We start from the raw sequence: 24,013 nt of genomic DNA on the forward strand, positions 1-24,013 counted from the left end.
CGAGGCGTTTATGTTAGGTTTAAATTTATTTTAAGAAATTATGGGAGAGATATTGAGAAAAAGGATTTAAAAAGGATAATAATTTTAATTTTTGGGGTTTTCCCAGGGACCCCAATCGATGATTTCTTTAAAATTGAGTTTTGGAATTTTTGGGAAAATTGGATTTTAAAAGATGAGTTAAAAGCTGTTTGTATTATAATTAAGGAGGCCCTTTACCACCATGGGCTGCGTCGAAATTCGGTTGCGTCGGGCCCCTCTCCCATAGACTCTCCTGTGGCTTCTGTGAAGCCCCTCGTAACCCCAATCCCTACGACTTTCCTCAACCCTTGTCTGTCCCCTGAGCCAGCCGCCATTAACTTGGGTCAGGCAGGCTCTCCCCTCCAAGATGGCGATGCGCACTCTGCTTGGAACCCACGTTCCCTCGCCTCTCCTTCTTTTCCGGTCCCTGAATCTGTCCCCGGTTCCACGCCTTCCTTCAATCGCCCTCCCTTCCGTTGTCACCCTGATACCCCTCTTTCGAGGGGTCTTCCGGGGGCGGGAGAGGAGGGGTCAGCCCCTTTGAAGGGATGCCGAACCGCGAACCCCACTCCTTCTTCTGGCTCTACAGCCCCCTCCTCTAAGGAGGGACGCTGCTCCTCAGATGGAGGAGGAAGAGCCGGAAACCCAGGCTTGGGGTTGTTGTCTGGCCTCCCCCCAAGACGGCAGCGCCCAGGTCACCCCCTTTACCGGAACCCCAAATCACTTGTGACAGTTGCCCAATCCCTAATTCCCTTTCTGCCTCTTTTAGCTTTCCACACATTAACTCGAATGCTTTTGCTTCTTTTATTGAAAAGCATTTTCTTCGTTTAGTTTGCGTTCAGTCACTGATGCTCAGTTTTTGGAATGACATCCCACAAAGTTTTGATCCTTTGCGACCTCTGAGAAAGCCTGTCCGGTCTGTAAGATTTTTTCATCCCAACGAAAAGAAATTCTGTATTATTTTGCCAAAATAAGCTGTGCATTTCTTCAGTATTGTTTTAAGTTTAATGATTCATTTGTAGCAACTGCACAAGTTCCCATCCATTCTCCTTGTCATACCTTTCCCAATGTTCCCTTTGATTTCCTATTATCCTTATATTCTAGTTTACTACATTAGTTATTATATTTAATTATATTTATTACTTATATGTATATTACATATGTGTTTAATATTATTATTATAACAATTTTATTAATATCTTTTAATTTAATGAGATTAAATATAAGTTAATATATCTATTTACTAAGCCTTGTCCATTGTCTTCTTGCAAGGGCCCAGCAGAAGGTCAATGTTCATAGTTTAGTGATAGAAAGCTAATTTAAATATTATATTATTTAAGGTAATTTGATTTTCTATATAATAGACCTTATTTTCGGTTTAATATCTTGATTATAGTATTATTGCAGAGGTAATATGTTGAATTATTTTAAGTCTCTACTTTAGATTTTATATTTTGTATTTTAGATTGTATTTGTATTTTTAATTTGTATTTTAGAATAAGTAACCCAAGTTGAAATACAAGCTGAGTTAAACCTTAAACCCACGTAATTTTAATTTCATTTTTCCTACCTTGTATCCAATCCAGGATGTTCCTTATATTTTTGATTATTTCTAAATTATTTGTCAAGTTGTGTTATAGAAAGAAAGTCATGTTGCCGCATTTGCACCTGCTCAGAACTTCTAGGAGTTTGCAATCAGCTAACAGTGAAGACTGCAAAGACTGAAACAACCCTGTTGCTCTCCAGCCGCCCAGGAGAGAATCAAAGAAAGTGATTGCAAAGCAAGCAGCAAGAGTAGTACTTCTGTCGTGTTATTGTGTTGATAAAAATGATTTATTGTCATTTTGATAAAAAAAAATTTACTTTGTAAATGCATAGCATCCAAGAACCCATAATTACCAAATGAAAATTTGGCATTTAAATTGGCCTGGAGTCTGAAGTTGAAAAGCTCTTTCAGAGTGCAAAGTATTTTATAAGGACAAATACTGTTCCTGGATGCTATGAATGTTAGTTCCCTTGAATTCTTTTTCTTAGTAAATATGATTTTAGACACCACACACTCTTCTTTTTGAAAAAAGAAAGGAGGAGATGTGGCGGTGCATTATTTTTAGTTTATTATTATTTCATATTGGTTGTAATAACTCAGTTTTGCGTACCCCATTTTCCTTCTTTATGTGCCCTTAATTTAGTTCTATGTACCCCTATCCCCCTCATTAGTATTCCTTTGTCTCCTTCAGTTGCTTGAAGTTATGCGTGCACCTGTTATGTTATGTGACTTTCAGTTATCTGTCTATTATCTTTCCCGCCTTATGTAAACCCATCCCACACATCCTGGATTGGTTTCTGTTAGTTTTACCCGCGGATGCAACACCCTAGATACAGATCCTAATTGGTTGCTTTAAATTTACCGCTCCCTTTACCCCTCCCCTAAGCTTGTTGTATAAAACCCACTGCCCGAGCCCTGCTCGGGGCTTCTTGGGGTGTTGTCTTTTAGTTGCTCATCTCCTTAATAAACCTCTTCAGTTCACCCCAAGACCCGTCTCGCCTCCGCTCCATCTCTGCTTCCGAAATAGACACTGCCGAGAACATCGGAGTCCCTAGGTGGGGAGGTGAGAGCTCCCCAGGGGGGAAGGTGTCGCACCCCTGGCCACTGTGTGCCCTGCGAATGGAGAGAGTCACACACCGCGACAGAAAGGTGTCGTGGTTGGGGGGGGAGGTGAATTTTTCCAGGGAGATGTGGGCAGTCCAATCAGTGATCAGCTTTTCTGCTGGCACCTGGATTGGTCACTCGGAGGTTTGGACACGCCTCTGAGGACACAAAGAGTTAAAAGCAGGAGTCTGGGGGGTTCGGCCTCTTTTCAGATCCCGGTTTCAGCAGAGAGACGTGTGAGGCTTCTTTCTCCTGCCCAGCCACGAGGCTGGGTGGGGGAGGGGAAACACGTGGTCGGCTCAGGTAAGCCGGAGCCCCCGGGGGGGGGAGAAGAGAAGGGACAGGACTGGAACTGAGCTGCCCCGTCCAGGATGGAGGGGTGGAAAACTGTGGAAGTGCCTGCTGTGTGTGCTCACCCCCCTCCTCCCCCCCCAAACTCCGGGAGAAGGTGCCCAGCCACGTGGGGGTTTGCGGAGCCTGGGAGTGCCTCAGCCTGCACCCTGCCGAGAAGAAACTGTTAACCCTTGCTTGGTAGAAAGAAACTTTTCTTAGACATTGATTCTCATGACTGGTGGTTTTCGGAGAGAGGGAAGCGGCCTGGGACCGAGGTGATAAAGCACGACTGGAAGGAACCTGATGGGCAAAGAATGAGAGGAGTAGCCTTTGGAGCTGGACTTTTCTTGCATAATGTCAGCCATGGACTGAACTTGAGTCTCTTTTGAACATAAACTGCATTTTGGGTGGATGCAGCTGCCCTTGCTTTTGCTACAGTGACTGGCACTTGAAGTGAGTAGCGAGCAGAGAAGAGAGGGGGAGGGTGAGGTGGCGCCCTCTGCCCTCAGGGCAGACCTACTCCTGGAACCCTGGCCCCTGGGTAAAAAGGGGAGAGCTCGGCATGCAAGTATCCTTAAAAGAGCCCTGTATGCAGTTTTCAGCCTGTGGACAGCGGTGAGAGCGCTGGACATAGGAAAAAGAGAGTGTCACCCTGGCAGACCTCTCTGGGCGGTGCCACGGGTGACATGGGAACACATAAGGGGTGGACCCGTGTTTTCTGAGGAACAGTCCGTGGTGCGAGAGAGACTCCTCTCTCCCTTGCTGAATTGAAGATTAGTTTGTTTTTGAGTGGTGATTGTTTGATCTAAAACCCAAGGGTTGGTCTGTGAAGAGTGATGGGTGGGGAGGTAGAAACTGGGAGAAGAAATGTTCTAAGAAGTTTTTATTTCTGTCTCTGTGTGTGTTTAAGAGTATCTCTGTCCCTGTTCTTATGTAATTAATAAAGTTTTGGTGGGTTTTTTTTGTTTTCAAGATTTAAGCCTGCTCTGCTCTGTTCCTGATCACATCCCACAGGAGTTGTTAGAGAAAAAACATATATTCATGGGTGCACTAACATCTAGCCAGTGCTAACCCATGACAAAAGGGATGGTCCTATAGGGATCTTACTGCAGGGCACACACTGTATGTGAATGAAGACATGATCTCAGCCTGGTCAGTGATGCAGAGGGCTTGAGGGACATCAAGTTCAATAACTCCGATTGTAAATAAGCGCTCTCTGCTTAGTCACCACCAGCTCCTTTGAAAAAGCCATCCTGGCAAGAAATCAAGACAAAACACCCATAGATTGGCTATTAAATGTCCTGCTTGTGAGAAGTGGCAAGATAAAAACATGGACAGTAGCATACAATGGATATTTTAGGCCCATCATAGTCTTGCATTAATGCGATTCACCAAAGTTAGTTAACTTGAAATGAGGCTCTAAGATATGCAGGTGACAAAATCAGACTTGGGAACAAAAAAATTCATCCTTGAGACTAGATGGTCAAAATTAAAAAGTCCCTCCATGGCCAAATTACAGGGGCTATCTGGGCTAAAAGTAGATTGGAGTAACTGGAAGCGGTGAATGGAGATGCATAAACAGCAAAACATGATGGGTTTAATCTAAACTCAAAGAAGCCCCAAGGCTGTGGTTGAAGCTTTTTTTGCAGACATCAAGTTCCTTAATAATATAAAAGATAAGCAGGCAAAAGCAAAAGAGGAGTTCAGAAATATGCAGCCTGGAAACGCATGCTGGAAGGAGGGCTGCATGCTCCAGTTACTATCCCTCCAGCAAATGGCATGTGAGGATAAGGAGAAGCTGCAAACATACCAACTCTATAGTATTCTGCAGGGATCACATCTTGAAATGATTGTAATTGGAATAAGGGATACTGATGCTTCAGGGACTTGTTAAAAAAAAGTCTTTAAAAGAAAATTATCATAGAAAACAAGTCTGGGTTATTTTGCCTCTGAGAACATTTAGAGCTTAATGTGAAAGCAGGGTCTCTATTTGGGGTTGGAGATGGAGCAAACGCAGATACAACCAGTGTGGCTAAAACATACGTTCTCCCCGTTTATTCCCGAAATGGCTGGTTTTATACAGTGTCAGATAGTTTACAGTTGCAGGTGCATTTCTATTGGCATTCAGCATGAGAAAGAATGCAAACAATCTTAGCTTAAGGCAGCCACCGTGTTTCTATTCTAACTGTCCTAGCTGAAGCATGCACACACCTTAACTTAATTTCTAACTGCGCCACAGGTTTATCTACTACTACATGGGCCCAAATCTGAGGCCCAGTTTGGGATAGCTCAACCTTCATTCCATAAGACATCCTGCTCTTGCTACATTAATGCATTAGAAATGCAGCTACATCAGATACTGCACTAGGATTGTCCATGATCAAGCTGCAAGGCAGGAAAATGCCAGGCTGAGCCACTTCATTACAGTGCTTATCATCAAAATGAGACAGAAAGTGGCTGCTTCTCCATTCTCACAAATTTTTAATTGCATCTAGAAATTACTTTCTACTTTAAATTTCATTCCAAAATTGTGTCTAATAGAGGCTGCTTAAGATGAGTTTGTCACACTTCTAAATAATTATTATTAATGTGACAGTAACATCTTTCCCTGGAGTTTACACCACCTAAAATGTCTTTGAAAAAATGTCCTTATCATTAAACTTAGCACCAAATGTGACTGAAATGCAGAATTATTCTGACCTTTTTTAATTCCAAGTGGCTTAGCGGTCACAGTCCTCCTCCAAAAGGAGGTCCATCACCTTTTCTGTTTTGCTGACATTAGTGAACCTCTTCTGAAGGACAGAAGAATACCTTCCCATGTCAGAGCACAATAAACACACAGGCACAAGCTTAGATGATACTCATAACCAAGACTAAGATTATTAACAGGCTGCATTGTCTCAAGACAACACAGTCCAATCTAAAAGTCACAGAATGACCAGATTTTCAAGAGCGCCTTCTACAAGCTCATTTGATGAGCTTTGTATCCTGTCAGAGAAAATATCACATGTGAACAAAACAGTGAAGATCACCAGCTTTGCAGCATTGGCAAAGCATGAGCCTTGAAAATTCTGCACCACCAGGACCTGAAGCCACCAGAAAAGCAGAGGGTGTCTATGCAGAGACCCTCATGAAATCAGCTGTCCAACAATCCGCTACACAAATTCAATGAGAAACCTTCCAGCTCGTGATGAAGATTTTAAAAAGGAAGGAAAGAAAGCCTCCTTCTAAAGCAGAAAATATTTTTTTACCAAAAAGAGGAGCTCCAAGAAAGCTACAGTCATGGCCTGAAAAAGTTTCCTTTTGATTTTCTACAGGGCAGATCATCCCACAAGTTTTAAAGACCTGTAAATGCAGCTAATACAGACATTAAAGAATCTCTATAAATGTAAAATAAATAAATGAAATGTAGCATGAAGAAATCCATGAGAGGAAAAAACCAGTGTCTCCTCACACAGTTATGCAATATTAGGATTCAATCACCTTTTTCCTGAGACATGAAAGCTATATAATGACTGGCATATAAAGACATCTCTGGCTACAGTTGCTTTGGAACTGACTTCAACTATGTTTTATTACCTCAGATAACATGATGTCATCAGAAGCCTTTTAATGTCTTTTAAGACCTTTTCCAGTTTTCTTAAATTATTAGGTGTGACTATGTGCATGTGTGTGGCATTTCTTTATTCCTGCAACCATGTGATAAACTGCAGTGCCACAAAATAAATTGCATTCAGATTACAAATTTGACCTCCTCACTTGAACTCTGCCTACTAATCCATTTCAGCTGGGACTATTTCTAATATGCCATACTTCCAAGCAGCTTTCAAACAGCTGTAGGGGCTTTTTTCTTTAATGTGTGTTTTCAAGTGGATTTCACATTAGAAGTGGTTTTCTTCTTTGCACCAGAAAGTGGAACAGATTACAAGCACACAGACCCTGGCTCCTGGCAGCTCCAGGATCGAGTGTCAGATATAGCCCAAGCCAAAGGGGAATAAGAGCTGCTCTAGGTATACAGGAAATTTTTCTGGCATGGGGTGTTCATACCTTTAATGGTGTGCCTCCAACAATATCTGTCACACACCTGCAATCCCATTAAAATCCTCAGGAGTTATCCTCCTGCATCAGCCTGCAAGTTTTAATGACGGTTTAGACAGTCAAGCCTGGCTTTCACATATGTCACCCCATGTCATGCAGAAGAAGCATCACCCTACCATACAGGGCTCTCAATTAAACCAGGTACTGTGCTGCTACCTGCTCAACTCCAGGCAAGCAATTTGGGTAATACTCCATTTCCACAAAAGCTTCTGGAATTCAGAACAAATGCCTCAAGTTATGTGCTGTGATACAGAAGGGGTAACTAATAATCAAACCAATTTGGGGTTTCCCTTTGGAATAGATGAACATATTTTAATTGTTGTTAGTTTTCCAGAGGTAGCATAGAACCAGCTCTCGCTAACACACATTTTGTCTGTGTGTTTGAGAAGTTCACTGCTTTTCAATGGCTTAATTTATTTTATTTTTTTTTACTTTCTAAATTTTTTTGCTTGGTTCCATCCTATTTTTTTTTTTAAAACGGTAAATGATAAAGTTTTGTTTGCAGTTAGCCAGCATAAACAAATCATCTCTCAACTACTCACTACAATTTTTCATAGAAAGGACAAGAATAAGTTTTTTAATAACTTGCTTAAATATCCGTGACAGAAGAGTCCTACTGCTGCCAAGCTGACCCTTGCATTTGCCAGGCCGGACCAAACAGCAAAACCTCCACTTTCTTGGCCTCTCCTTGAATCTCAGACTAGATGGATGCTCAGAGTAGCACTTCTCATTCAGCTGATGGGTGCATTTCACTAAGCAAAGCAGCCAACTGCACAGTTCAAGTATGAGCTTATATCTGCATATGCTCTGAAATACCAGAACCACCAGCTCATGCTGCTACACCATCCCTAATACAGGGTGTAAACCTCAGCATTACTCCTGCACAAGGAAAACAAGCCAGCCCCCTTCTCAGCTTCAAATAACTGAGAAGCCCTAGCAGCCACCATAAAACTAGTGTGGCTGAAAATTAAGGATGTAGTTAAAAGCCCTTGCCAGATTGGGGGTCTTGATATATTTTTCCAAAAGAAGTTCGATGGCATCAGATATATAAACATGAATGGCTTAAGCAATTAGACCTGCATTTACTATAAACTCTGCAATCAAATATACATTTAATTTTGCAATGTCATCAGTAGTCTGACACAAGTAAAAGCAAATTAAAAATGCAGGTAAGTATTCCAGGTAATCATATGCTTTTTTAAGGAGCTAAATTACTTATTTAAATTACAGATACATACTGAATGGGACGGCTGTGAAAAAATAGTGCTGAATGTTTGAAACAAGACAGTGAGTTCAGTTTTAACAGACTCAGCTTACAGATCCCTCAACTACATAAGCCCTCAAACAATGATGTGTTCTAACAGGGTGAAGTACTAAAATGCATCTAAGCTGCAAACAGAGGATTGGTATCCTGCAGTGACAGAAAATTACTACTGGATGACAGGGCCTGCAAAGTTAAATTGTATTGCTTTAAAGGAGAAGGTAAGAGTACTGCTAGGAAATGCAGGCTGCTATACAGTCGAGTATAATGTACAGGAGCCGAGGTCTCTCTTATTATTCTGCTGTTGTAGTAGCCAAGGCATGCCAAATGAATTAAGGAATTTCCCAGTGACTTAGAAGAAAAAAAAAGAATTTCAATTTAATAAATATATATGTATATAAATATATATATATTTATAAACATGGCCTAGGGCTTTACAAATTACAGAATTTATTAAAATATTAAATGAGAAATTTACCTGCTATTTTTACAAGTTGCCCTCTGCCCTCACAAATAACAGAGGATGTGTTTGTACTTTTGTAACCTCAGCCAACTACACCAACTTTTTCTGATGATATTCCTGTGCCTTTATTTTCAGCTCCTCCATTCTGCACTGCTTTGTGTTATGGTGTAGCACTTTTCCCAGGGCTTCCCCCTTGTATTGTAATAGACCAAATATTTAAATTTTTCTACTTCTCTTTACTATAACAAGCATCTTTAGTCATCTGCTTGCTTGTTTCAAAAACAACTACTTTCAGTGCACACAACAATTTGCCATGAGAATATTTTTTTAAATGCTGCACACTTGCCTTTTAAAACTAAAATCTCATATAAAAAAAAAAAAAAAGGTAAGTTGGACATGTAACAAGTGTGACCCACAAGATCTCCAGTCTGCTGGAAAATCACAGCTATGACATTCAACTTTAATTTTTTCCTATTGTTATAAATGCCAATACAATATTCCAATTAAATAATTTTAATTTATTAATCAAAAGATCGAATTACAGAATTTCGGTAAACTCACCAACAGCAGAGATACTTGACAGTCTTTTTCCCGGGAAAATGCCAAGGGTGAACTGTGAGACACAGAACCTGGCCGTCTGCTGCCTCCCCTCTGGTTCACAAATTTGCCCAGTTCGGGGTTTAGTTTTTATACACTTTATTCTGCCCTTGGCAATATTTCCCCATATTTCTCTTTGTTTCCAGGCTAGCTATTCAAATCCAAGGGTGTCTCCGACTAGGCTGGAAAGAGTTCTTTCTCTCAGTTCATATGTTAATGTCCAGTTTCTATAGATCCTCATGGCTGATGAATGGTCGAGATATGGATGATGATGCTTGATGATCGGAGAGGGTGTAGTCTGGAACCGTTAATGGTTCTGCGGCCTTATCTTGATGGGTCTCCTCCGTTGCTCGAGGAGACTGCCGGTTTCCTGTAAACCTTTTGTCTATTTCTGAATGTGAGTTTCTGGGGTGGTGCCTGCCTTTTCATAATTTGGTTTAACAAAATGTTACAGGGTGTCTTGAAACTTACATTTTCATACAACACACAGTTTTATAGTTTTCAATAATATTTCATTAACTATAAGAACATGAATTAACATACTACATTTTTCACACTATCTTGTGAAAAGTTCATCCACTCCATTTTAGCTATCCGGCGATAAATTTCAAAAATTAGAATTTTCGTTTCTGTAACATGAAAGTCTGTTATTTGAGCAAATTCAACTACCAATCCTACAGACCCACCAAAGCTTGCATGAAAACAAAAAGGACTGAGATAAGACAAACAATCCAACACAACTCCTGTTTCTACATGAAAAATTTACTGCAAGTCAAAATGTCAGCACTCGGGGGCACATGGAGATTGTGAAAAAGCTGTGATTGCTCCACACACACAATTTAAGCAGATTCTTCTTCTTTCTGTTACCTCTGCACCTTCCCCATGACATGATTTACAGCTATCCTGATGAAGCTCAGCCAGCTATGGCTGAGATACAGAAACAATCTTGTCCATCGCTGAGAAGCACCGAGCACCTCCAAAACCTGTTCTGCGTTAACCTCTGTGCCTACAGATGGATTTCAGTGCCCTGGGCTTCAACTGATCAAGGGTCTGTCAATACTTCCCTGGTAACAGCCTCCTGTCCTGCAGGACAAGGGTTCATTTGAGAGACCTTGTGTTGATTGCTAACGTGTCCACACTTAGAATATTTTATTTCATGGTGAAATTCAGATGCAGTTATGATTTTAAAACACTCTAGTGATGGATTCAAATGGATAAGCAGACTAAGCATAGTTAAAAGTCCCACTGGGAAGTCTTAAAAAATACTAATTTTTGAATATGCAAACACTTTCATGTCACTCAATCCTGATAAACTCCAGTTCCAGAAGCCCACAAGATGAAGGCAATCTGATACTAAACAAAGCCACAAAATGCAAGAATAGTAACTTAGAAATGATTTATACTGAGGAATTTATCCTGTGCAAGTTTCCTTTCAAACACACTACTGCTTGGGCTCTCCTTCTTTTCCAAAGACCTCGTATATTGTTATTTTGTGACCACTTTACTCCTCTATAGTAGTTTTTGACATCTGCATTAAACTACCCTATGTATTCCCGTCTCTTCTGCACTAAGTGGTGTAAGTAGAAGAAAAGGAAACTATTTCTCCTGACACACACAAAGTCACATAAATTAAAATACTGTTACAGCTGAAAGGAAGAATTTTCTGCTTGTTTTGTTTGCATTTAGGAAGCTTATCACAACTAAAAATACACCTTGCCTGGTAATACTAAAGATGTGTTAGTGGGGATGCACAGGATTTGCAAAATTATTTCATTCTAGCTTAATGCTGCAATCAGAAGTAAAAGGACCATCAGCAGATGGAAAGGATAGGGGATGATTCCAGACATAGCCTTCACAAGGAATGCAGGCCAATAGAGAGCATTTGGAACAACCACCCCTCAAAGAGATGTATTATTAAAGTCAGGACACAAAACCAGTTAGGTTATTGACAGCCAGGGTGTGTGTCCTACATACTGCTGTGCACAGTGGGGGTCACAGCCTGACCCAGCTGCACACTTGGACTGAGCAGCTCTTCCAGTGCTCTCATCCTTGCCCTTGCTGTCTATAACTGTATATTATTCTAAGTATTATGGATGATAAACCAGGGGCTGCTAAGCTCTGACTGAGCCTTCCACTAGCATTACACTGACTTCACTGAGATCAGGGGAGAAAAAATCAGACCTACACTATCAGGCAATGTGGCAAGAGGCAGGGGATGACACAGATATGGCAAAACATGGCAGCTTCTCCTCGGTGTGAAAGATGCCAGGAAGCCCCACAACCCAAGCAGTCACCAGGAGAGGGGATGTGCCTCCAGCATCTCTTCAGGGCAGGAGACAGGACTGATTGCAAAGCTTAAGATCACAGAGTCCCTGTCAGAACATCTGTCCCTGGATGTGAGCAGATTAAATAAATATGGCCACACAGGTTAAATGGAAAGATGTTAAGCGCCCTGGACTGCAAGAGTGGGGTGGGTTTGCTCCTTTGGAATGTATATGTTTAAATTTTACTTCCTCTCTCGTTAGCCTGATTTGAAACCACCACCGCAGTGCTATTTTCTCATTTGGCCAAATGCACGTAGACCATTTTCAGAAATGTTTTTTGTCCTTGAGAACAGACACACAGCATCTTTTCATGGTACCTGCAGCTCACAGACATCACACACAGCTTTGGAAGCAACTCAAACCAATTCAGAGCAGTCTAAGGAGCCGGGTCTCAACAAAGGGTCAGCCAGGACTGACTCTGAGGACATTCTGAGCTCACTGGTGACCATCAACAAATCAGCAGGAATGTGGTCAAACCAAGAGTACTGACAAAACTAAAATCTCCATTATTCTGTTCTATTGGGGAAAACTGAGAGAGACAGATGAACTAAAATGCCTTCCTGGTGATTCATGGCCAAAGCTTATACACTGGTCCAAGAAAAAAAGTCTGCTCAAGGTTTTAGCTCAGTTTTATCCTTTGCTTAAAAAAAAAAAAACAAGTGCTTGAATGCAAATAGTGGACAGTGAAAGAAGAAGGTTGATCTCTTCAGGCTCTCAAACTTGCACAGGAGTCCAACAGAGCTACAAGATGCAAAAAGGCAAACTTGTTTTTTTAGTGTTTAAAATACATTAACCCAAATAGTGACTCATTTTCTTCTTGATTACTGAAAGATGATTATGCACATTAAAGTATTTTGTGAATCTGCAAAAATAAAAGACTATGATGACATTTTAGAGAATGTGAAACACTTATCCTTCCCCCAAACTTCTTATTTAAAAAATAAGGACTTTTCTCCAGAAAATTACTTCCTCTCTGAAAAAAAAAAATCTTCCACCTGGAAAGATAACCTTATGGTCAGCAGACTGATGTGTGAAGGATACTGGAGCAAGGACCAGTACCTAGAAAAACTGATAAAAAGAGTGAGCTCAGGTACTTGAATGTGAACATAGCAAAGGTGTAGGCGCCACAAAAGTAGGGAGTTACCACCTGAAAGCACAACTCCTGCCAGGCAGTTTCTAGATCATGGTACAGGAGGTGGTATCTCGAAATAGGGCTCAGTCAAAAGAAAATTATATCCAAGATGCCTGATTAGTAAAGACACTAATAGAGGTGTGCCTTTCCTTCCTGAATGAAACAAGACTACCAGTTGTGCTAAGAAAAAGGATTTCCTAAGAGCAAAGAAGCAGAAATAAGGGAAAGCTCAATCCACACCTACACTATGGTGAAATTTCTCAGCCATGGCTGAGGCGTGGAAGGCACATATAAATCCAGTGTAAAAGCAGATGTAGGAAAACAAAAAGAGGATCAAAGTTCATATGAACAAATTGCAAAAGTCAAAAAGTCTAACCGGAACTTTTTAACTCTGCTGGTATCTAGATGCAAGGCAGGTAACAGGGAAAACAAGTATTGATTTGGGCAAGTACAGTCCAAAATACAAGACTCAAAGGAAATTTTCCTTAATAACATGAAAACTCACAGCCTGAAATAATAAAAATGCATCAGATACGGGAGATCTGGAGATCTCAGAGTTTGCATTTGGAGGGGGTGTTCAGGGGAAGAGAGGAGGATACCTGTTTTCATGGGTCACCCAACACACTACAAATTAATCTGGATACACTGCAGAGAGGCTTCCAAAAGTAAGAGCAAGGCCTTCAGCTCTTACCTCTTCAGAAAGAGAAGAAAGTAGAAATGCCTCCCTGACATGCAAGAAGTACTCAGAGCTGGAAGAGACAGGCACCATATGAGGAGATATCAGTGAGACTCAGAGCTGGGGGAAACCACAGAGGAAAATAACCATTTAAGAGCAGCTGCTCCTAAAACAGAGTGGCAGCTCTTCTCTTCCTGGAGGACTTTGCCACATTTGCGTACAGCAGTAACAGCTGCTGCCTTTGTCAGGGAAAAGGAAACCCAGAGAATGTGCTACCAACAGCTCCTTGCCACCCTACCCCATGCTCAACCATTTCTCCAGCAGCTCTCAGCTTGCTGGAATTGAAAGGATAGCTGTTGCATCACACCATAACAGAACAGATATAGATTTTTACACAGTCTTCTTTATATATCTTTAAAGAGTATATTTCTGGAATGTTTATGGCATATCCATTCTAGTAATGAGACTGGAAGATAAGCTATTTGCTCCCATACTCATAGTAAGTTTAATTCACAGGAAAGTTGTTGCAACTTGAAACACTGCCAGTCTTACACAATGTCTTTGTAGCCCCAGACCCCCTCAAGGCTCCTCAGAACACCACAACAGGGACACTTACAGGGTGAATGGAGAACCCCACTTAGCTGTGACCTGCAGGCACAGCCCTGATGGACAGGTAGGTTTGCCCAAGGGAAACCAAATTTTGGGGTGCAGACTTCAGGAGGAGCTTCCCATTGGGCATAGTTAAATGCTGGAGGGATGGGAGAGGCTGCAGCCACCATGCCTACCTGCCTCTCCCCGTCCTGGGGTGGCACAGTTGCAGGGGTTCCTGGCATTCAGACCATCATTTCCCAGCAGTTTCCAGGCTAATGAGTCTTAAACAAAAGATTCAGCTGCCCAGAGACTAGTGGCTAAAATGGAGCCATAAGCAGCCTAAATACTCACCAGGTTCCTTTTATAGCCAGCAGAGATTGAGTAAATATAGTCAGGGGAATTCAGGGAGTGATTCATCTTGACCCAGACACAAGTGTCCAAAAGCATGTACAAAAAGCTAAGTACTTGCCAAGAGGGCAGGCCAGCAGAAAGTACGGTTGTCCTCACAGCCTCTACATAGCTTGTGTAGCTATCGCATAAAGATGTAATTATGTTTCTTCTCAGACTTCTGTTTAATTTTGCAAAGAGGGCCCCAGCAGCTAAACTGAGTAAAACAGATGAAGGGGATCAGACCTCACCCTTCACGTCCAGGCACCATTCCCAACTTTGAAATGGGAGATGGAACACACCTCAGCATGCAGGCTCTGCAGACAGCATACACACATAGCTCTGCCCTGCTGACAGAGTTCTGAAAGTGCACCAGGGTGCTGGGTAAGGTCTAGGAAGCTATATCAGGCATCACTTAAGTTTTTTAGGAAGCTCACAGTAACCTAGGGAAAAAAAAAAAAAAAAGGAGTGGGAAATCACAGAATCGTTAAGGATGGAAAAGCTCTCTAAAATGCATAGAGTCCCAACCATTAACCCAGAAAAACCACAATAACCCTAAACCATGTCCCTAAGTCCATGGCAGATGGTGGGGTTGTGCTTCAGCCCCTGGGGCAGTCCGTTCCAGGTGTACTGCATGCCCCTCCAGGTGAAAGCAAACTGAGACCTGCATTCTGCTGACGGAGAACGGAGACTGACTCTAGACTATCATGCCTTGAATGAAGTGACTCAACCACTGAGTGCCGCTGTGCTGGACATGCTGGAACTCCAGTACAAGCTGCAGTCCAAGGCTGTAAAGTGGTATGCCACAATTGGCATTGCTAATGCGTTTTTCTCCATTCTTCTGACAGCAGAATGCAGGCCTCAGTTTGCTTTCACCTGGAGGGGCCTGCAGTACACCTGGAACCGACTGCCCCAGGGGTGGAAGCACAGCCCCACCATCTGCCATGGACTGATCCAGACTGCACTGGAAAAGGGTGAGGCTCCTGAATATCTACAGTACATTGATGGCATCATTGTGTGGGGGAACACAGCAAGGGAAGTATTCTAGAAAGGAGAGAAGATCATCCAGATTCTCCTGGAATGCGGGTTTTGCAATCAAGAGGAGCAAAGTCAAGGGACCTTCCAAGGAGATCCAGTTCCTGGGAGTAAAGTGGCAAGATGGGGGGCGTCAGATTCCCACTGAGGTCATCAACAAGATCACTGCAATGTCTCCACCAACCAGCAAGAAGGAAACGCAAGCTTTCCTAGGTGCCATAGGCTTTTGCAGAATGCACATTCCTGAGTACAGCCAGATTGTGAGCCCTCTCTACCTGGTTACCCACAAGAAGAACGATTTCCACTGGGGCCCTGAACAGCAACAAGCCTTTGCCCAGATCAAGCAGAAAATTGCTCATGCAGTAGCCCTTGGCCCAGTCAGGACAGGACCAGAGGTGAAGAACGTGCTCTACTCTGCAGCCGAGAACCATAGCCTGTCCTGGAGCCTTTGGCAGAAGATGCCTGGTGAGACTCGAGGCCGACCACTGGGATTCTGGAGCCAAAGTTACAGAGGGTCCAAAGCCAACTACACTCCCACAGAGAAGGAGTTCAAGCCGCCACAGAGGTGATTGGCATAGAAGCACAACTCCTGGCACCCCGACTACCGGTGCTGGGGTGGATGTTCAAAGGAAAGGTTCCCTCTACCCACCATACCACTGACACCACATGGAGAAAATGAATTGCCCTCATCACTCAGGCTGCCCATATTGGAAATCCAAATTGCCCTGGGATTTTGGAAGTAATTACCAACTGGCCGGAGGGTGAAAACTTTCATCTCACCAATGAAGAGGAACAAGAGCAAGTGACACGTGCCAAAGAAGCTCCACCATATAATCAGCTGCCAGCAGAAGAAACACGCTATGCTCTTTTCACTGACGGTTCCTGTCGCATTGTAGGGATGAATCAGAAGTGGAAAACAACCGTATGGAGCCCCACAAGACAGGTTGCACAAGCCACTGAAGGAGAAGGTAGATCGAGTCAACTTGCAGAACTCAAGGCTGTTCAATTGGCCCTGAACATTGCTGAAAGAGAGAAGTGACCAAAGCTCTACCTCTACACTTATTTGTGGATGGTAGCCAATGCTCCGTGGGGTTGGGTGGAAAGGTAGAAAAAGGCCAACTGGCAGCACGGGGGAAAACCAATCTGGGCTGCTGATGAGTGGAAAGAATTTTCCACTCGTGTAGAAAAGCTACCTGTAAAAGTCCGCCATGTAGATGCCCATGTCCCCAAGAGTCGGGCTAATGAGGAGCACCAAAACAACGAGCAAGTAGATCAAGCTGCAAAGATAGAAGTGTCAAAGATAGACTTAGACTGGCAGCATAAGGGAGAGTTGTTCCTACCTCGATGGGCCCATGATGCCTCAGGTCATCAGGGCAGAGATGCCACCTATAAGTGGGCACGAGACCGAAGGATGGATCTAACCATGGACAGTATTTGCTCAGGTTATCCATGACTGTGAGACATGTGCTGCAATCAAACAGGCCAAGCGAGTTAAGCCCCTAAGGTATGGCGGGCGGTAGTCCAAATCTAGATATGGGGAAGCTTGGCAAATTGACTACATCACCCTTCCCCAAACCTGCCAAGGCAAGCACTAAGTACTGACCATGGTGGAAACCACCACTGGATGGTTGCAGACCTACCCTGTGCCTCACGCTACTGCCCAGAACACCATCCTGGGCCTGGAAAAGCAAGTCCTGTGGAGACATGGCACCCCTGAGAGAAGTGAGTCAGACAATGGAACCCATTTTAAGAACAGCCTTATAAACACCTGGGCGCGAGGTGGGACAACTGATAACACCAGATAAGGCAGTGTCTTCTTATCTCTTCCTCCACTCATCCTCCTCCAAGGGACATCACCTGTGAATGGGCCATTTATGACTGATAACATTACTTCATTCCATTGTGAGATGCTCCACCTAGTGGGAGGAGCCAAAGCCTTTCACCGGCATAAAACCAGCCATTCCAAACATCAAGATATCCAGTTTTCCACTGAATTCTCAGAGGAAGACTGGACCAATCTCGCCAGCACTGGACCCTTTTTTCTACAGGATCATCTCTACTTCACAGAACAGCATCTGTTACTCCAGGAAGACTCGTTTGGACTGCTTCCAACACCCTGACAGCAGGGTGTCAGGTCATATCTCTGACTCTGTCAGGGTTTTCTAGGACTTTTGTTTGTTTGCTTGTTTGGTTTTTATACTACTGCATTTGTATTTTTTTTAATATTCCTAGTAAACAACTGTTACTCCTATTCCCATGTTTTTGCCTGAAAGCTCCTAATTGCAAAATTGTAATCATTTGGAGGGAGGGGTTTTTTACATTTTCCATTCCAAGGGAAACTCCAGTTTTCCCTGACAGATACCTGTCTTTCCAAACCAAGACACACATAGACACAGTTTTTAAACTTTTTTATGGTGATGTAGATTCCACTGCTTCCCTAGGAAGCCCATTCCAGTGACTGACCACCCTCACAGCAAACAAATTTTTCCTAATGTGCAATCTAAACCTCCTCTGGTAATTTCCTCTTGTCCTATCACATGTTACCAGGGAGAAAAGACACACCCCTACCTTTACACATCTCCTTTCAGGTCATTTTAGAGAGCAATAAGATCCCCCTTGGTCTCCTCCAGACTAAACACTCCCAGCTCCCTCAGCTGCTCCTCATTACACTCATGCTCTAGACCCTTTCCCAGTTCTGCTGGCCTTTTCTAGGCAGGCTCCAGCACCTCCATGTCTTTCCTGTAGGGAAGGGCCCAGAACTGGACACAGCACTCTAGGTGCGGCCTCACCAGTGCTGAGTACAGAGGGACAATCCCTGCCCTGGTCCTGCTGGCCACGCTGTTGCTGACCCAGGCCAGGTTGCCCATGAACTTCTTGGCCGCCTGGTCACATCTGGCTCATGTTCAGCTGCTGTGTCCCAGCATCCCCATTTCTTTTCTCCTAGTGTCATGGGTTGGCACTGGCCAGATGCTAGTGCACCCATGAGTATATGTTTTTCCTAACAACTACTGTGGGATGTGATCAAGAACAGAGCAGAGCAGGCCAAAAACTTAAAAAAAATAGAAAAAAAACTTTATTAAACTACATAAGAACAGGAATAAAAAAGAAAAAAAAATTAAAAACACAAAAGCAGAAATGAAAACTTCCCAGAACATTTCTTCTCCTCCCCCAATTTCCACCCTTCCACGCTCAAACCAAACCCTAGGTTCTCAATCAAAACAATCACCACTCAGACAAAACTAATCTACAATTCAGCAAGGGAGAGAGGAGTCTCTCTCGCACCACAAACTGCCCCCCAGGAAACACAAGTCCACCCTTCCATGTTTCCATGTCACCCATGGCACCACCCGGAGAAGTCTGCCGTGGTTACACCCTCTTTTCCATGTCCAGTGCTCTCACCACTGTCTATGGGCCAAAGCTGCATATAGGGTTCTTTTAAGGATGCTTCGCCAAGTCTCATTTGGGGACAGCAGTCCCCCCCATCTTTCCCCTGGGGCCGAGGGTTCCAAGAACAGAGATCTTCCCTGAAAGCAGAGGGCACCACCACACCCTCCTCTTCTCTGTTCGCTCCAATCCTACAGTGCCAGTCATTGCAGCAAAGTCAAGCCGACTGCATCCACCCAAATACAGTCTACGTTCAAGAGGACTCAGGTTCAGTCTATGGCTAACATTATGCAAGAAATGTCCAGCCCAGAAAGCCCCTCCTCTTCATCTCTACCCATCTGGGATTCTTTTCATCTTCCTTTGACATCTCAGTCCCAGGCTGTCTCTCTCTCTCTTCCCTCAAACCACCAGCCATGAGAATCAATGTCTGGAAAAAGTTTTCTTCTGCTAAGAAAGAGTTAAAAGTCTCTGGCTCTCGGCAGGGCTGCAGGCTTGGCACTCCCCTACGCAGCTGGGCACCTTTCCCCCCCCCGCCCCCCCCCCCCCAGTCCTTCTCAACTGCCGGCTGCTACCAATATCAATTCCAAAGCTCCAAAGCGGCAATCTCTCCCTTGGGGGGGGAGGGGGGGGAGAGGAGAACGGGGACGGAAGGCACCTCCACAGTTTTCCACCCTTCCATCTTGAAGAAGCTTCGCGTGGCTTTTCCCCTCCCCTCCCCCACTGTTGGGGGTTAGATTTGCCTCTTTTTTTCACTTACAGAATTTTTTCCCATAAGTTTCTAAGAAATCCTAATGACAGTACTTAGCCAGAACAAAGAGAGTAGTTGAAGGACATGGCAGCACAAGGCTACACCTATTGTTTTTAAGTCTCTGGGAATGTCCCTCAGAGGGGAGAGATAACACGAGCTTTGGGAAAGGTAAAAAGACAGCTGGGGGAGGGGGGGCACTCTTGCTCTCAGCCTCGAGGAAGACAGTCAAGCTGCCCCTCACTGCAGGAAGAGTTCACTGCCATCACTCTGCTTCTGCCTCGTCCTGAGAAATCTACCGTCATCTGCTTGTGTACCCAGGAATCCTGAGATCGTTTTCTCCAGCCCTCCCCCCACTGCTGCTGCTTCTTCAGAGCTTTGAGGCTCTCCTGCTACTCTGTAGCCCAGCACTGCCAAGCCCTGCCGAGACACCCCTGCTGCTCCAGCTACCAGCGCAGAGCTCCTCATCTCATCCACCAGCCCGGGACTTTCCACCATTCCAGCTCAGCCTCTCAGAGTCCTGCAGGGGCACCGAGATCAAACTGCCCCAGGCTTTTTGTGAAAGAAAGCCCTCAAAGTTCTTAGTTCTGTTTATCACTAATGCTGTAGTTGTTGTTTGTTTGTTGTTTTGTCATATATACTAGTAAAGAACTGTTATTTCTATCCCCATACCTCTGCCTGAAAGCCCCTTTAATTTTCTAAATTAGAATAATTTGGAGGGAGGGAATTCGAATTCTCCATCTCTAGGAAAGTCCTGCCCTCTTCCTAGCAGATACCTGTCTTTCAAACCTAGACACCCACCCAGCCCCGCGAGCTGGGGGGAAGGGGAGAGATGTGTGCTCACCTTAACCGGAACCCAAAGAGGGCAGTCTCTCTGGAAGTCCTTGCTTTTAACTCCTTGTGTTCTCAGAGGCATGTCCAACCTCTCAGTGGCTACTCCAGGTGCCAGCATAAAACCTGACCACTGATTGGTTTGCCCACAACTTCCTGGAAAACTCACTTCTCCCTCGAACCAGGACATCTAGGCAGCTTTCCAGCCACTCAAATTCTGGGAAGGAACCTTCTCCATCAGAATCTATTGGTTTTTTTGGGGTTTTTTTGGGTTTTTTTTTAATGTCTTTCTTTATTGAGCATATCTAGCTCTAGTGCAAGACACATTTAGATTTGGCCATGAAGACTGCAACCCATCTCACTTTACAATGTGTCTTGAGTATTCTGGGGAAGATAAGAGGGGATTTTTTATGTAGGTTCACAAATGCTGCCTGAAAGACCTGCTAGAAGAACCCTTTGCCTCTTTCCACTGGTGAAGCCCAGCACTGACTTCACCCAAAAAGAGCCATCACTCACGCCACCTCTCCAACTCTCCTCCAGGCAAGCATCAGGGGAAAAAAGGGGCTATTCCAACCTCACTGTATGAACACAAAGTGAGTAGAAAAACACTCTAAAAGTTAAGAATAGGCAGAGAAATGAGTAAGAGGTGGAGCAGCTAGGAGGTGACTAAGAACTACTTCACAAATAGGCTGAAGCTGCTGGACGGGGAGGCTGGGGCCCAGGCCACCTGAAAGTCATCCAAACCATGCCCTTTAGAGATGCTTCAGCTATGCGAAGGAGTAAGATGAGCATCCTCTGAAGAGATTCACCAGGGAGGTGTAGAAACAGAAGGAATAAGGCTGGGAGCCAAATTGGGGCCTAGGGGGTGTGGAAGGAGGGACGATAAGGCACTTTACTACATGTCAAGTTAGGAATGTGGCTCACAAGGCCTGTTGTTTGGGTTTAGAGTTGCACAAGACGTTAGGAAGCTCAGATCAACACCACCTCCAAAAAAAAGGGCAACAAAATATGCAATATGTAAATAACTGGCAGTTGTGTTGCCACAGAATGACCAGCTAAGAGGCAGTTCAATTGAGCTAGCAACTCTTCAAGGAGAAAAGAAAACAGTCTCTTCACCAAAGGTGCAGCAGCTGAGGACGTTTTCCATTACTCAAAAGAAAAAAACCCAAACCAAAAACCACCAAAGAAACAGGAAAAATTAAAGAAAAAAAATAGACAAAAAATGTGTTTGACCATAAATATGGAGTGGCCGCAGCACAGCTGAGGTGAGCAACAGCAGAGACTGTGCAGATCAAAGCTCAGCTTCAAGTTGGAAAAGCGATGTCCCCATCTCCAAGGCATGGAGGAGATGGCAGGGTACAGGGAGCTCCTGTTGTGGTACTAATATTTGAAAACAAATTATGTCATTTGAAAATACAAGCTCTGTATGCTTCACTGTTATAAATGCCAATACAGTAGTCCAATTAGAAATATATTTTTTTGGTTTATTAAAAAGGATCGAATTACAGAATTTAGGCAAAACCTCCCCCAGCGGAGTTACATTGATGATTGACCAGGGGAATCATCAAGGGTGAACTGGGATACAGTATCTGGCAAACTGCCGTCCCCCCTGAGTTCACGAATTGGCCTTGTTCGGGGCTTAGATTTTATACACTTTATTCCGCCTCTGGCAAAAATTTCCTCATAGTCCTTTTGTTTTTATGCTGGTTATTCAAATTCATAGTTGTCTCCGGCTGAACTGAAAAGAGTTTCCTCCTTCTTTTTAAATTGTCAACGTTTGGTTTCCCTTGAGTGAATAGACACCAATGGAAATGAATGGTTTCCCTTGAGTGAATAGACACCAATGGAAATGAATGGAAAGAGTTCATCTCCGGAGATTTTAACGATGATGGTGCTCTGAGATGGTGTTCAGACACTTTGATGACAGCTTATCTTAATGTGTCCTTTCTGATGCCAAAGAGAAGGCCAGGGTTTTCCTGTAAATCCTTTGTCTCCTTTCTAAATGGAAATTCCAGGGTGGTGCCTGCCTCCATCTTAGTGAATTCCAAGGCAGACTGAAATTTAAGACTATATTCCCATATAACATATATACATTGGTTTTTATAATTTCTAACATGCCATAACCCATAAGAACACGAATTACATCCCATATTTTTCACATTCACCAAGAACAACAGCTACAAATACAATTTAAATGCTTTTCTCCTCCCTTTCTATTTTTTGTTGCCCAATGTGTGTAGGAAAAGGAGTGAGGCCAGCTGGACGGGACAAGAAACCTGTGTCCAGACAGTGTATTCATGCTCACAGAGAAAATCTTCACCAAACCTTTCCAGACCCTGTGTTACAATTGGCTAACACCAGTCTTTGGGAAAATTTGTTCACTTCTATATAGTTCTCATGTGGAGTCCCTTGCGCCCTTAAAGGAATTCCCAACTGCCTTGCCCTGGAAAAGTGAAGATTAAAGATACCCCTTCCACGTGTAGCAAAGGCTTTTCCCCTATGGTCCCTTGCAAACATTGCTCAATCTGCTCCCTGGGTGTTGGGAAGGATGAAGTAGAAAGACCTTGCAAATATGGTGGTTTAGATTCTGGGAGTCTGAGTTCAACAAGCGAGATAGAAATGAAAGCATGCTTTGAGATTTAGGGTGTGGGGTGCAGGGCCATCAGCTTGTAAACAACGACCTGCTAAGCTGAGGGCCAGATCGTTTGATTAAACAATCCCCTTCTGCTTGCCTTAGGTAATGGGACATTTCTATTGGCTGTATATGCTGTTATCTTGTATTAGATTGGTTAGTCCAACTCATACTATTCAACTTGGAAAGATATTTAATGTACGGTATTCGAGACCTCGCTCTCTCAGCTCAGTTCTCTGTTCCTGCTCTCCTGGCCTGCTTTAGCTGTGCCTAGCAGCTACAAGCAAGGCCCTCACAATAAACCACGTGCTACCCCTGCAACATAGCTTATAGAGATACTTTGTCGCCAACTCTACCGTCACGGAGATACTCCTTCAATTGGTGCCCAGCTGTGGATGAACGCCGGATCCAGCCTTTTCCACCCGTAGGAGATTTCTCCATGGACGGTAACTAAATAACCAGTTTTAGCCACCTGAAAGTGTCGCGAGCACAGCTTACGGCTGCAGCGCAGCGCCATAGCTGGAGCTCTTAAAATCTGCTGAGGTACACCTGGAGCACGGGAAGCTGTTACTGCAGTAGCAGCCTCCTCGAGCTCTGAGAGGAATCTACCTGGCAGTCCTCGAGCACGGGGCCACCGCTGAGCAGTGGCTCCTTGGAGCTCTCCTGAGGATTAGCGTAGCTACCCTCGAGCCGTCTCGCCGTTGCTGGCAGCAGCGTGCCGGATCTCTGCTGAGGGAATCTGCTACGTGTCAGAGCACACGTGAGTGTTGCTGAAAGCACCGCCCGCACTACAGCTCTGAGTGGGACGTCCCGAGCACAGCAAGCCGAAGCCAGTGCTCTGAAGAGGGACGTGAAG

General features: G+C 43.9%; 1 protein-coding gene across 2 annotated transcripts in view; it reads right to left on the reverse strand.

The window, feature by feature from the left end:
• Nucleotides 1-24,013, reverse strand: part of LOC134563470 (adhesion G protein-coupled receptor L3-like) — a 694,578-nt gene that overhangs the window by 575,289 nt on the left and 95,276 nt on the right. The window lies entirely within an intron of this gene.

This window comes from Prinia subflava, chromosome W (assembly GCF_021018805.1).
Source record: "Prinia subflava isolate CZ2003 ecotype Zambia chromosome W, Cam_Psub_1.2, whole genome shotgun sequence".
NCBI classification, from domain to species: domain Eukaryota; kingdom Metazoa; phylum Chordata; class Aves; order Passeriformes; family Cisticolidae; genus Prinia; species Prinia subflava.